The sequence below is a fragment of the Myotis yumanensis genome, unplaced genomic scaffold (genome assembly GCF_028538775.1).
Source record: "Myotis yumanensis isolate MYYU_CA2020_CCGP unplaced genomic scaffold, mMyoYum1.0.hap1 SCAF_15, whole genome shotgun sequence".
Lineage (NCBI taxonomy): Eukaryota > Metazoa > Chordata > Mammalia > Chiroptera > Vespertilionidae > Myotis > Myotis yumanensis.
The window spans coordinates 29843531-29858668 of NW_027223766.1; the positions used below are offsets into that span (position 1 = coordinate 29843531).

General features: G+C 39.2%; 1 protein-coding gene across 7 annotated transcripts in view; it reads right to left on the reverse strand.

The window, feature by feature from the left end:
- The window catches only part of COLEC10 (collectin subfamily member 10), a 289303-nt gene that overhangs the window by 44798 nt on the left and 229367 nt on the right, over positions 1-15138 (reverse strand). For all 7 annotated transcript variants that reach the window (XM_070392752.1, XM_070392751.1, XM_070392749.1 and 4 more), the window contains one exon: positions 14886-14980. The gene's annotated coding sequence lies outside the window, so the exon portion shown is untranslated. The remainder of the gene's footprint in view (positions 1-14885; positions 14981-15138) is intronic.

A 15138-nucleotide genomic window follows, 5' to 3' on the forward strand; every position in this document is an offset into this window, starting at 1 on the left:
ACCTTGTTGAGAAGCCAGAGAAGTTTAAAAGTGGTTGTCATTACTTTTTTTTCCATTCTGATGGGGATCAATACCAATATCCAGTTCTTACGGGGACCTAGAGGAGAGGCACCTGGCTTAAGTTTAGCAGGTCAAGAAAGATTTCTTTGAGGGGATGTTTTTAGCAGGGTTTTGGAAAACCTGTTCAAATGAGTCAAATCAAGTTGAAAAGGAATAAAAGGAATATATTTCACAAAAACAGACCAGCATATACAGTCTTGTTGACAGAAAGAATGATGTGTGTGGGAACAGAAAGTAGTCCACTGAGGCTAGAGTTTGGAATGTGATGGGGTAGACGAGGCTTAAGTTGAAGGTAAGCATCGCTCCTGAAGGGTGTTGCATGTGCTGCTCAGGAGTTGAAAAATATCCTAAGGGCAGTGGGAACCCATGAAGGATTTTAAGAAATGGGAGGTCACTATTAGACCTGAATAGGAATATGAGAGATGTGTCAGATGGAATAGAAACTCAGCAACAGTGACCTACTGACTTAATGAAATAAAAGGTGTTTTGTTTGTTTTTTGAGATAATAAGTTATCTGTAGGCAGAAAACCCTAACATAGTAGTATCACGTTACCACCAGGGACGGAGACTTCCACTTCCTGACTTCACTGTATTTTATATGTGGCTTTCCTCCTCATTGTCACAAAAGGGCTGCTACAGTTTCAAACATCACACCTACATTCTAGATGAAGGAAATGGTTGTGGATAAAGGGTTAAGAAAACAAAACAGCTAAGTTAGTCACATTTTTAAAGAACCTTCTTGGAAAACTTCTGGGGGGAAATCCACTTACATCTCACTGGCCAGGGTTATGTCTTCCAGGAACAGCAAGGGAGGCTGAGATAAAATGTTTTAATAGGTAAATCAGGGCTCTGGAGGTAAGAATATTAAGTAGGCAACCTGTAGTGCCTCACTAGCATGGCCTGAATGTTAGCAGAGGCAATCTATATATATAAAATGCTAATATGCAAATAGATCAAACGGTGGAACAACTGAACAACCGAAATCGGTCGCTATAATGTTCGCTGACCACCAGGGGGTGTATGCAGAACATGGAGGGCATCGGCAGCAGGCTGCACAGCGTGAAACATGGTGGACTTTGGTGGTGGGATGGTGGAGCAGGTGAGCGGGGGAGCCAGACCAAGGCAGGGCGTAGATCGCTGTCATCTGGGTGAGCCTCTGGTGGTTACTGAAAATTCTTTGCTCCCGCATGCCACGGTCCTGCTGGGCATTTGCACCTGCTGCTGGTACCAGCCCCGCTCGCACCCACTGCTGGCACTGGAACCGCCACTTGCACCTGCTGCTGGCGCCTGGTGCCAGCCCCAATCACTTGGCGCCATCAGCAGGTGTGAGCAGAGGCTGCCAGCCCTGATTGCCCCTGAGGGGTTCTCCACCTCCCCCTGTTCCTGAGGGGTGATTGGGGCAGCAGCCACCACTTGCACTTGCTGATGGCGTTGACCCTGCTCGCACTTGTTGCTGGTGCCAGCCCCAATCACTCCATGCTGTCAGCGGGTGCAAGCGGGGCCAGCGCCATCAGCACATGGGAGCAGCGGTGGTGGGAGCCAGGCTTCCAGCAGACAGGGGACCAAGGGTCAAGGTGGGAGGGGCCAGGCAGGGGCACGGGGGATGGGCCGAGACCCATCCGTGTGCCCAGGACAGCCTCGCGGCCCACAGTTCCTTTCAAGGTGCACAAAATCGTGCACTGGGTCTCTAGTGGGACTATAAGGAAGTAACAGTGAAGTAATAAGACTTGCTGATTGTTTGGGAATGGAGGGTGAGGGAAAAGAAGAAATTAGAGTGATTCCCAGGTTCCTTTTACTGAGCACAAGGAATGCTAATTTCAGAGAAAATATAATTAACTAAATTTTGGATGTGTTAAGCTCAACATCCTTCTGGAATATTCAAGGGGAGGTATCTGGTAGCCTAAAATAAATCTCAGCCAGAGGAACAGATTAGAAAGTCATCCACATATAGACTGTAAATAAAGCCTCTGGAAAGGATGAGGTCTTGAAAGAATAAAAAGTGATGAGAAGAGTCAAGGTATTTTTTTAAGGAAGAATCAAAAGAGTTCGGTACGTTGTCAAATCTATGCAGAGAAAGTTCACATTTTATAACTGGAAGATTCTTTGATGCTTTTGGCAGCACAAAAAAGAAATTAATACTTTATAGCACTTTTTTTTTCTTTTTGACAAGGCATTTTTATTCTTTGTAGTCAGCTCAAATACATGATCTCTTTTAAATTGCTTTATGCTCTCTAGGACAAATAGATGATTAAATTGAATATGTTTAATAGAAACTGTGTTAAACAGGAGTCGTGACTTGACATTTAAGAGGCCTGAGCTCAACTTTCAATTCCATCGCAGATGTTGCCTCTGGGAAGATTATTTGCTCTTTCTACATCTTGGCTCTCCATTTTTCAAATGAAGATTCATGCTGTGCTTGTAGAGATGGGTCTAAAAATGATTCATGGTACCTGAGATCTGGGAGACAGGCACCAGATACAGGCTGAGTTACTAAAGGACACCTCTGCCTCTCTCCTTGGTGTAGCCAGAGGTCTGGAATAAGTATTCTTGAAGGTAATTCCTACTGCTCACTCTTCTTTTACCCCTTCCTCTGAGAAGTCTGAAGCATCAGGGTTTCCACACAGACAGAAGCATATGTGGTTGACCTTTTATCCTTGTCAGATACCCAACACAGAAGAGTTAAGAGAGACTATCAGGCATTTGTATAACTGATGAAACACAGACTACCACCCCTTCCTGGGAAAATAGTTCCTGCACCATGGAGATAAATATTTACTCCAGCTCTGCTGGGAAGCATGTGCCATAATAAATGGTATGCTCCCCCCCACCCCCTTTTTTTAATGGTATGTTTATGTTTAGACTTCACATCATGAAGTTGGGTCACTTCCATCATATGTAATTCTCAAAACACAGTTTTATGAGATACTTTTGAACAGATCTAAACTTAATTATCAAATATATACCCTTTATTTTCTAAAGCTCCCCAAAAATGATTCTAAAATTTCTACGTCAGAATATGCATAGATATTGAAGTCTCTTTTACCCTTTTTTTCGAAAGATGCAAAAGCTTACAAGGACATGTTACAATGTATACAACCCTGAGAAGACAATTTTTGTTTACATAGGAGCATTCTGTTGCTGAGCCTATTTTTAGACATGTTTGTTTCAGAGGCAAGAATACATCACAGAAGATGGAATCCAAAGTTTAGGGACTCCCAAGAACAATGCGGGGGGGGGCGGGGGGGGCGGGGAGGGGTGTCGTTTCTGGATACCATGAGAATATCCGCACAGTTCATGTTTTATATCAGGGCCATACCCCCGAACGCAACGCAATTTGGATTTTGTGTTTTTCTGTCATCTCAGCTCTATGGTGTTTCTGTTAAGCGGCTCCTCATTTGCCACATGCTACCTGTACGAACATCTTAAGCACATATCTGTTAACATATAAACATCCCTACGTGACCTATTTGCAATCTGTTGATATGGGAAAATTTCCCTGATGAATAATCACATTCACAAGTTACGTCCTTGAAGTACATTATTTCCAGCCCATTGACTAAATTAAGACAGAAGGAAAGAATAGATTCCACTCCGTAAGTTCAAGTGTGTGTCAGCCATTCCATGAGGGGCCTTTATTTCATTTTTATTGCCTGCAATCCTGAGCAGTGGAGACTATCTGAACTTTACAAACAGGGAATTGGCTTTAGAGAGGTTCAGCACCTTACCTAAGGCTTCAGGGACAGGCAGTGGAGTCAGGGTTCAAACCCTGACTGTTGGCTGCAAACCCCTGCTAAGAACACTGGCATGCTGCCTCAAGCACAACTCATCATACTGCGGGTCTTAAATATGCAACTCAGAAGTCAGCCCCCTGCAGGTCCTCAGGGTTCGCTGCTTTGTGGGGGTCACAGTGCTCTTTAATACTTAAGTAAAATGGTGTTGAGCCCCCATCTTGCTAACTTCGCCAGCCTAGTGCCCTCAGTGACATGGCTGAGACTTTCGAAGGACTTTCCTTCTCAGCCTAGTGACCTCAGTGACCTGTTACAGCTGTCACTTTAAGCCTCTTGCCTCTGTCCCCTGTAGCCTGTTTCACCACATAGAGAACCTAGTCCTTTTCTTTGATTTCCAACAAATGGAAATGCCGCATGCAACATTTTTCTACTGAAATGCTGACGGTAACAGAGGGTGATTATTTCAAGAGCACATCAAACAACTGAGAACTGAGTCTTAGGCGTTCCTCTTCTTCCAAGATCTCTAGCCAATAACATACCAGGAATTTCCTCTTTGCTGCTTTCCCCTCAGGCCTTTCCTTCCCAACATTTTTCTCTCGAAGTTTACATCTGGTCTTCCCTGGTTCCAGGTGCCCTCAATCTCCCTCTTTCTTGAGCTGCCAAAGAAGCTTCAAAATAATTTTTGTTTTGTTTTCATTTTGCAGATACTTTTGCTGTGTGCTTTCTACTAAGTGTGTCCAATAAGTTCTAAAATCAAATACCTCTTCCCCCCCACCCCCCATGGCCATCAGCAATGTTTCTTTCATTAAATTTAAATGTAAATATACGTATTTTTCCATCCTCTGGAAATGGAATGGGCACAAAAACCACCACATCACCAGGTAACCTTGGAAGAGAGAATTGGCTTGCTCTGTTGTTTGTACTTTGTTCCCAGAGCTATTACATTAATCTGAGATTCTCACTGTGAGGAAATAAAGACTCGGGACTTTAACTGACGTAATAAATTTGTATAACTAATAAGTGAGTTCAGACTCTAGAAATGAAGGTCAGCAATGATAGCTGTGGTCGCTTTCAAATTAAATGAGATAATGCCTTGGGTAATGGGAGGGGTTGTCATGTTTATTTATAAACAAGCCAGTGAATCCAGGACAATCCCTCAGAGAGGCTTCCCCAGTCGTAGAGAATCCTTTCACAGCAGTGAGCAGGATGTGAACGGATTCGTCCACCTTTTAAGGGTCGAATCATGTGGTCATTTTATTTAATTTTGCATTGTCTTAAAAGGTAGCAGCTTTATTAAAGTAAAATAAACTACCAAGCCAAAAAAAATTTCCTAAGAAAAAATATCCAGACATTTAATGAGACTGTAAAAGTGTGTACATACTGTTTCTTGCAGCCTCTCTATCTAATGATTTATAAGATTCTCTTGGAAAGAAAAATCTCTTCACTGACCCACTTCTGAAGAAATCATGTCACTTTAAGGCTACCATCAGATGATTTCAATAGGAAACTATGAAAATCAACTATTCTCTAGTTACTCTGGAAATTCTTCAAAATTATAAATGATGAGAGCTTTGAAATAAAATGTTTTACTTTCAGCAATCTCATAAAAAGTAAGATAGCCAAGACTTCTGAGGTGGTGGGAAACATTCACCTTTACAAGTTCTTTACTTCTATGAACAAGATTCTCACAAAAAGCCAAGTTGGGCAGGAACTCATTACCAGGAGGCAGGTGTTTAGAAGTGGTTTCCATGGCTAGTGATGAGGATCTGAACAATGAAGACCGGCAGTCACCTTCACAGACTCAACTTCAGCCTTGAAAGTTGTACTGCCTCTCCTGGCAAAAGCTAGTTCAACTGCACCAATAGTGTATTCTCTGAAAAATGGGGGGAACTGAATTTCAGATAATTGAATTCTCAGATTATTGATGGAGATAGAGTGTGGTGCTAGAAGTATGGTTCTTTTCCAGGTGCTATCAATGCTGAGATGACTTTTTATTTCTTCTTTAGCACCAATTATACAACCTCCGCTAACTGGTTTTATTCACTGATTTTAGAGATTGAAAGGAAGGGGTTGGGAGAGGGAGAGAGAGAGAGAGAGAGAGAGAGAGAGAGAGAGAGAGAGAAACATTGAATTGTTTTTCCACTTATCTATGTATTCATTGTACTGGGGATAGAACCCACAACCTTGGCATACAGGACAACTCTCTAACCCAGGCTTAAAAGAAAATTCCTTTGATTCAACAGGAATTTATGAGTACCGACTCTGTGCCACATACTTTACTTAATATAATCACTGGAGATAATACAATGAATAAGACTTAGTCTTTGAATTCTGTATCCGAGTCTGTTTCTGTTTTGTTTATTAGCTTATTTTGTTCATTAGATACCACATGTAAATGAAATCATGTTGTCTTTTTTTTGGTTTATTTCACTTAGCATAATACTTTCCAGGTCCATCCATGCTGTTGAAAAAGATTTCCTTCTCGTTTACAGCAAGAGGTATTCCATTGTGTAAATGTACCACAGTTGTTGTTTTTTATCCACTCATCTTGAGAATCCCATTTTGTCAAGAACTACTCAATAAAAGAGGCCAAACTTTATTAATATTATTTTACTATTCTTGTGCCTTAGTAAATAAGTATCTTAAAATTAATATCTCTCTTTGATTGAGCACCCAAGGATTAGGGATTATTATATGGAATGGTGGTTCTTATCCTATAGTAGATGGGTATATACATGGAGATAGATTACATTTGTTCAAACTCTAGAATTTACCTCGAAAATTATATTTTTCTAACATTTATGACATAAATTTGTTTTCCTGATATTTCTCTTCTTTTAATAAGTGAAGGCAATTCAGATATTCCTTTTATTTGTATGATTGCTGAGAACTGTGTTTTATCCTAGTAGTTTTTAGTCTTTCTCTATTAGGCAATCATAGTCTTACAGCAAAATATAGAAAACTGGAGAGTTTTAATAAAGAAATGAACAAATACCTCTTTGGGATTTATGTTTAAAAGAGTAAATATATCCTATTTTTGCACCTTTTTCAGAAAGGAAACTCTAACATTCCAACTGATGGGGAGAGGGTTGGAAAACCTGCATGTACATATTACATATATGTTAGTTCTATAAGGAGACAACAGTGGGTCGACTACTACTAAGAGCCTGAAAATGAAAGACCAAATTGTATTTTGATCTTTAGTTTCTCTGTCTTTTCTATTTCCTGATCCCTATCATTGAATTGATGCGCTTCCTTGCTGGTGCACCAAATGAAAGAAAGACTCTCCTACCCTGATTTAGAAGGCTAATGGCTGGATTTGACAGAGCATATGTTGTAACATACTATTGGTTACTGAGTACACACAGAGGCTTGAGACAGCTGGCCATGGCCACGCTTTTGGCTTGGAGTTGTGCCCTGAACTTCCACAGTTGAAATGAGTCCATGATTTTTTGGCTGCCTGATCCACTACCCATGTGGCAAGAGAGCCAAAGTGGTAAACCAGTTTCACCAAGGCTTGGATGTACCCAAAATGTTTACCTTGTACACTGACCCATACACTTTTATTTGAAGGTGGCTGCTTCTTTGTGATAAAAATGTATTATCTCTTTTGAGATGGAATCTATTAACATCTACTGATATATACAGCATCCCCCCCAAAAAATACATTTTTTAATAGTCCAGGGTAGGCATGTTTACTTACTTAGGGGAGTTAAGTCAGCATTTAGGGGCTTCCCAAAAATGCTGTTCCTAAGAACTCATAACATTCTTGGCTGACTTCTTGACATTCAAGTTAACACCAGTCATTTCATACTAAAGCTAAGGATGAGGTAGAAAACTCTATGGTTTTTAATATGTGTTGGGGCCACTGACTAGCCCATGAAGTCTTAGGAAGATAGTCTATGGCTCAGGATTAGGCTTAAATGAAAAGAAACTTGATTCCTAAATAGGCAACATACTTGAATCCATTTTTTAATTGTTTGCTTACAAGAAATTAAAGCAAGTATCACATAAAAATCATATCATGAAAGGCTGAGATAAAAATTGTAATTATTTGAAAATCAAGGTTTTTTTTCCATATTTAAAAGAATTCTGACATCTCCAGCTTCAATTTAGAGATGGGATGTGTGGGGTCAAACGTTTCGACTTTCTATTGTTTTTTTTTAAGAGGTACCATTAAAAGGATGGGTTGACCCCCATAAAATATGGGCAAAGCAACCGTTGAAATAAGATGCAACCAATATTTATCTGGATGATAAATTCATGTCAAGAATTCCAATTTACTGTACATCTATGGACTTATGATACCCACCATTAATCACACTCGTACTGAGAGAGCCCATTATAATCTGTACACAGCCACCAATAAAGCAAGGAAAAAATAAAAAGAGGTTGCTATGTTGAAGGTTGCGGATTCTAAACCCAGATGAGTGACACATGTTGGGTAGGATAAATCCACAAATAGCCTGGGGCCAGACATCAGACATTATTTGAAATGACAAACTTCACACTAACTAAAAGAGAAAAAGAAAAAGATCATAGCTGGAGACAGACAGTGGTGCTAAAAGTTATACAACAGCATGATTCATTTCCAGAAGAAATCAATGTCAAGATGACTTTTTTCCTCCTTAGAACGAATAATGAGCCTCCTATAATTAGGTAAACTTTCTCTGTCCTATCAAAACAAACCATCAAGCCACAGCCAGGCCACTGACACATCTAGCCCTCAACCAAAGCTATAGTATTTTAATCTAAGTACAATGCAAAGATGCATGAGTCAATCTACCGTAAATTTTCAACAAATAGTATGTGTCATTGGAAATAACTTCTGCTTTTCCAAAGACTGTAGATTTATTCTGTAGGAGTTTTAGAAACAAGCAACAACAATTTTAGCTAAAGCAATTCCCTGCGTTCACTAAACCATAACTGTCTGAAACTAGTTATTTCTAGAATTACACAGAACCAAAATAGCAAACATGTAAACAGAGAGCTATGGGTTAGAATTCATCAAATGAGGGGGGAAAGGCGTTGTGAATCTTAAGATATAAAATATCACATCTGTTAACTATTTATAGATGCCCAATTTTAATGCACAATTCAAGCACTAATTAAAAAACGTTCTCCATAAATAGAAGCCAATTTGCTGTGTGTGCAGAGTGAATTATACAATCAACTTTCCCTAGCATCAGTATTCTCTTCAGACACTAGGTCAAAAAACAATTGACCTTTGGACTTCTCATTAAAATTCAGCAATCAAGGCTGGAAAAATGAAACTGGGTCTATTTATGCCATCAAATAGGATTATAGCATTTCTAATCCCACCGTTTTAGCTTTCTCTATTGTCAACAAGAGTTGCTAGGATGTGGTCTCAACCAATTGGGTGGAAAAGCAGGGTTGAACTGATTGGCCATGATGCATTTATCTATTCCAAACATACAGGCAGAGTCTTAAGTTTGCCATTGAGTTAATAAAATAAAAATGTGAGACAAGCAAGTGACATCTCTCCCAGCCAAGACAACAGGATGGAGAGATGGACTTTTTTTCCTTCTGACCTTATGTTGTTAGATTGTATTAATGCCACAGGCAAATTCCAGGAGGAGAAATTCTTTGCAGTGCCTACCTTACCTTCTGAAATTTCTGAGGAAATACTTGTATCATTGAGAACTTGGGACTAATTGGTGGGGGAAGGGGGAGGTAATACATTTTCCTGGGAAAAGATAAAATTATGGATATGTATTAACAAGTCTATAGGAATAAAAAATTGGAGCTGGAAAGAAGCAGAGATAGTCTCATTCAATCCCTTTAATTTGTAGGCGATAGAAATGATAAAACCCAGAGATAAAGAGCAACTTACCTCAGGTCACACTTTGCTAAGACAAGAATTTGAGTCTCAACTACACTTCCGGTCTTTTTTAGCCACAGTATAGCTTTACTTTTTCATGTACTTTCATTTTGTTGGTTAAAAAACCAACAAAAATAAAAACAGGACCAAAATTCTCATTGAAGACATCTTGTAAAGCCACACATACGTGCTTGAGTCTTTCTGGCAAGGGTCAGCTCAACTGTGGCCATTGCATGTGGTCTTGTTTATTTTCAAGTACATAGTATCCCCTGCTCGCCCCCTTTTTAAATCCCAAATTCTTAGGATAGTTTTTGTGTATTTCCTTAAGGGAAGCCAAGTTTTAGAATGTATCTTCAGATTCTTTGCAAATAAAATGTGGATCTTTACATTCAACATAAAACTTGTGCTTTAATGAAGGTGACCATATAAATTATCTTCCAAACCATACATTTGTGAAAGCGGATAGGGGTGCTATTGATTATTACAACAGGTGCAAACCTGGACTATTCTTGGCAACTAGGACATGTGATGTCCCTAGCTTTAATGTTTCCAGCATCCATAATAGGAAAAATTTCCCTGTACACTCAGGTATTAGTTTCTATTTTTTATTTTATTTTTTATTTTTTTAAAGGCAGCATTAGACAGTGGAAACATTAAAAGGAATAGAAAGAAAAAGATCTGATAGTCAAAGTTCTACCTCTAACTGTGGGACCTTTAGTAAATCATTGCCCTCTTTTGGACTCACTGTTTGCATCTATTAGATGAGGACTAAGTCACCATTAAGTTTCCTTCCAGCTCTAATGGTCTAGAATTCCTATTCAACATGTGTATGTTGATGTGTGCATAGACATACATATATATGTACCCACATGCATTTATAAAGAGAGGTCAATTATGAAAACATACAAAATTTCAATAAATATTAAATAAGGAAATAACCAGATTTTCAGCCTGGAATATTCCGTTGATAATGTTATCTTTGAAAAGAAAGCAAAATTGGCCTTGGTCAGTGTGACTCAGTTGGCTGGGCATTGTCCCTGCACCAAAAGGTTGCCGATTGGTTGGATTGCTGGTCAGGGCACATGCCTGGGTTTCCAGCTGGATCCCCGATAGGGAGTGTGCAGGAGGCATGCAATCAATGTTTCACTCTCACTTTTATGTTTCTCTCTCTCTTTTCCCCTCTCCCTTCCTCTCTCTCTAAAAATCAATAAACATCTTTTTCTTTTTTTTTTTTTTTTAAAAGGGTAGAATTGTTTATCTATATTGAAAGTCACACCAGAGACATAATGTTATAGCAACTTGGAAGGTAAGTTCAGTGACAGACAGGAAATGTGTGTTCTTGGCAAAACTCTACAACTTAGGATACTGGTGAGTTTTTTGTTATAACAGAGTCTTTTATGTGGCAAAGTCACATTAGACGCTGTCTGGTTGCTCTTGGTTACCAAGGCTTTTTCCTATTTGACTCACCCTCAATTTTTAGGCAAATTCTCTGGCTTCCTGCTATTGTTTCTGGGTGTCTGCAAGACCTTGCAATTTGTTATGTGTCTTCTGAAAGGAAAGACTCAGTGGTAGGAAAGTGTTACATGGTCCATGTAACTTAAAAGGTGTGAAACTATTAAAAACATAAAACTGGTTGGGTAAGAAACACAAAGAGAATTTATCATAAATTCCAGATCCTTCTCTAGGTTAATAAATCTCCCCTCTTAAATGATAAGCAATAAAGCTTATCTGCTTTCTGCAAATGTTACAGGCACAATTTGGGGCAGTTTTATCTTTTCATATTGCTTGTTTGAACTCTAACATTTCAAGAGTTCCTCAAGTCATCTTGCTGAGCCAGAGAAACAAATAGAAACATGGGTTTTTCTCTTCTGTTATGACTCTTTGGAGTGAATTTTAGGCACAAGATTGCTTCTTCATTTGATTACTGTGATGCATTCCTAGCTAAGCTGCAGTATAAGGAAGAGTTAATAAGTAGAGCTTACTGAGCTAAGAGCTTGCTAATGCACTAGCAGTTTGTACACAGATCTCAACCAATCCTCAAAATGATCCATTACATAGATGAAGGAAATGAGGTTCCAAAAGGTCAATTACTCAAAGTCTGCACAGCTAGTAAGTGGCAAAGCCCCAATTCAAACCCAAATACAGTTGACTCTTGAACAACATGAGGGTTAGGGATGCCGACACTCATGCAGTCAAAAATTTGTGTATAACTTTTGACTCCCCCAAAACTTAACTATAGATGGCCCTTTGTGTCCACAAATTCAACCAGTGATGGCTCACTATTTTCATATATTCAACCACAGTTTTTGGCAGTTGGTTGAATCTGTAGATATGAAACCAGAGGACAAGAAGCACCACTTATTGAAAAAAACCATGAGTATAGGTGGGCCGGTGCAGTTGAAACCTGCTTTGTCCAAGGGCCAACTGGATATGTGAAACCCAACATCAGTGTCCATAACAACTGTAGTGTGTTATCTCAGAGGATATTCTAGAGTACCAACTCTCTTCTTCACATTTGCACAAGACTCTGACTGGCATACCCATGTAGCATATTTGGTCCTCATAATGTTCTATGAGGGCAGCAGAAAGGGTATGTGCTAGGTTCATGTTACAGATGGCAAGTCAAGGCTCAGAGAGGGGACCCAGTGTCCCAAAGCCAGCAAGTAGTGGTGCCAGCAATTGAAACTGTGTCTTTGGGCTGCTTCCTACTGCAAATGCCTGAAGACAAGAATTATTTTTACAAGACAAACAAAAATCACGTAAAACTAGGAAGAAACAAAAATTTGAAAGCATAATTAATCAATTATAGACAAATAGGGAACAATTGCCATACTAATCACAAATGCTGGAGGTAGCATTTAACAAATTCTTCTCCCCCCTCTTGCCTATCTCACATCCCAATCCGGCCAGTTTGAATTTGTGACAACCCCAATATAATTTTTTAGTCTGGAACAATAAATTGGGTTAATATAACCCAAACCTCTACGACTCCCTCCATCTTCCAAGCACCACATTATATAGACTGGTCTGGTTTTCCTCCCAATTCAAAAATCATTTCTTATAGGTCTGTTCATAGAATGGGTGCCCACTGAAACTTTTGTAAACAAAAACAGGAGGTATTTTAGCTAAGACATGTAACAATAACATTTATTGAGTCCTTAATTTTTAATATATGCCAGGCATTCTTGTAAGTAATTTAGGCATACTAAAATAGTGAATCCTAACAGTTATCTTATTTTAACCCAATCTCATGGGTATAGAATATGAGGCATAAAGAATTCAACTAGTCTTCTCGAGTGATATTATAGTAAGAGACAAGTTGATAATCTGAACCCAGCTAGTGCAACTTAGCAAAACTAAGATTTCAAACTTATTAGGACTTAACTCTGTTAGGCAGTACTCTTAGTCTCTGATCCATTTTGTAAAAATATTAAAAATGTATTTCAACAGTGTTTTACTCCTGAATTGATGTATTGGGTGAAATATATAAAAAAGACCTTCTGGTTTTCCTATTAGAATTAAATAGTAATCAATCATTTGGGGACCAGAGCAGGGAAAAATGCTGCTGTACCAGATTGTCTACTGAGTATATGACAGCAAGAGCCAGCATTAGACAGCAGATAACAACATGGGCCTTGGAGCAGGTGAAGCTAGGCTTCAGACCCAGGTCCATCCCTGTCTGGGATCTAGTTCCCCACAGTTGACCCCTAGACAAGGATTTGTGTGTCCCTGTGGCATGGTGCCAAACTAAATGTGAAGTCTCACCCAGGTTATGTCCAGGCACACAAACTACAATCTCCTATCTTTGGGATTCATTCAGTATTATTTATTCTCTGTTTACCCTGGTTTTTGTTCTTTTGTTTTTCTGGTGGACTGTCCTTTTTATTTATTTTATTTTATTTTTATGATTTTTTAATTGCTTTTTGGAGAGAAAGGAAGGGAGAGTAGAGACAGAAACATCAATGTGAGAGCAAAACTTTGGTCAGATGCCTACTACATGCCCCCTTCTGAAAACTGAGGCTGCAAACTGCAGGTGTCCTGACCTGGAATTAACCAGCAACCTTTCAGGGCACAGGATGATGCCCAAGCAACTGAGCCACACCAGTAAGGGCAGGATGTTCTTTTCAAACCGTCTCATAGTCTCACTTGCCCTGCGATTTCCAGGTTTGAGTTTGCCAAATAGGGGATAGGCACCAGTTGAAGATCAGAAAGTGGAGAGAGAGAGAGAGAGAGAAGTCAATGTATTCCCTTCATCGTCACCCTGCAGGGCCAGAGTTTGACAGACAGAGGCCCTTCCCTGTAAAAAGGGAACATGGTAGAGATGAGGCTGTTAATGTCATCAGGGACAAAGGGATGGGCTACACCTGCCACAGACTGTGATCCCTGAGACATTAGGAACAGAATTTGGTGATATAAGTTAGTGCTGTTAGTAAGATGGTTGTTATTATGTATTTAATCATTTTTATTGTAATTTTATGTATAATAGTTACTAAGTGGTCATGTACAATTGTAAAGAACTTAAAGAAAGCTATATGATTGAAGTTCAGAGAGAGAAAGAGAGAGGGCGAGGAAGAGAGAAAGAGAGAGAAGCATTGGAGGGGCTGATGAAATAGCAGGGCCAGCCAAGGCAGGGTTTGAGAAATGAGCTCTACAATCCAAGGTGCGGGCTGGTTAGCTCATGAATAAAATATTGATGACTGATCTACAAGACAAGATTTCACAAATGAGTGAGAATGAGAGGTACACAGATGTTACATTACCATTTAGACATCAACATCCATTGATTTGAATACATTCCTAAAACAAGTTTAAATACCAGCTTGCATAGAAAAAGGAAGAGTGAATATACATAACCTCCTATGGTATTTTAATCAGTTGTCTATTTAGTTAAAAGAGTACTAAGATTGAGTTTCCACATCCCGTGAATAAGAACATTTAAAAGAAGACTGTTGATTCCCAAATACCATTTGTCTAAGTTACAAGAAGCTCCTAAATCACCCATTTAAACCTGCTGGTCTTTTCTCTAACCAGAGAACAGTTTTTGATATCCTTAAGGGGAAGGTGACAGAGGAAGCAAAGGTAATATTCTATCAAGTGTCAATGTCATGAATTTACTGTGTATGCAATCCTATTACATTCTCCCAGCGACCTCAGAGAGGTTGAATAATGCTCAAGGTTATTAAGCTAGAAATGGCAAATCTGTGATGTGAGCCCAGGTTGTTCTCATATCAAAGCCCTAGTTTATTTTATCTTACCACGTTGCTTTTTATCTCTCTGTTCAGCATCAGAAAAGAGTGAGAATCAACTTTCTTGCTGCATCTCCAAAGTTGAGGGATGTGTCAAGAAGAGCCTAGAAAACGGAAAAAGAATGTTAATATCCTAAATAAATTCAACTTCTACTTATTGAATTTGTATTATGTGTAGATTCCAAGGTAGGGTCCAAGCCTTCTGGCAGCTAGACAACCAAAGTTTATAGTTGATACAATCATTCAAAAAAAGGACAATTCA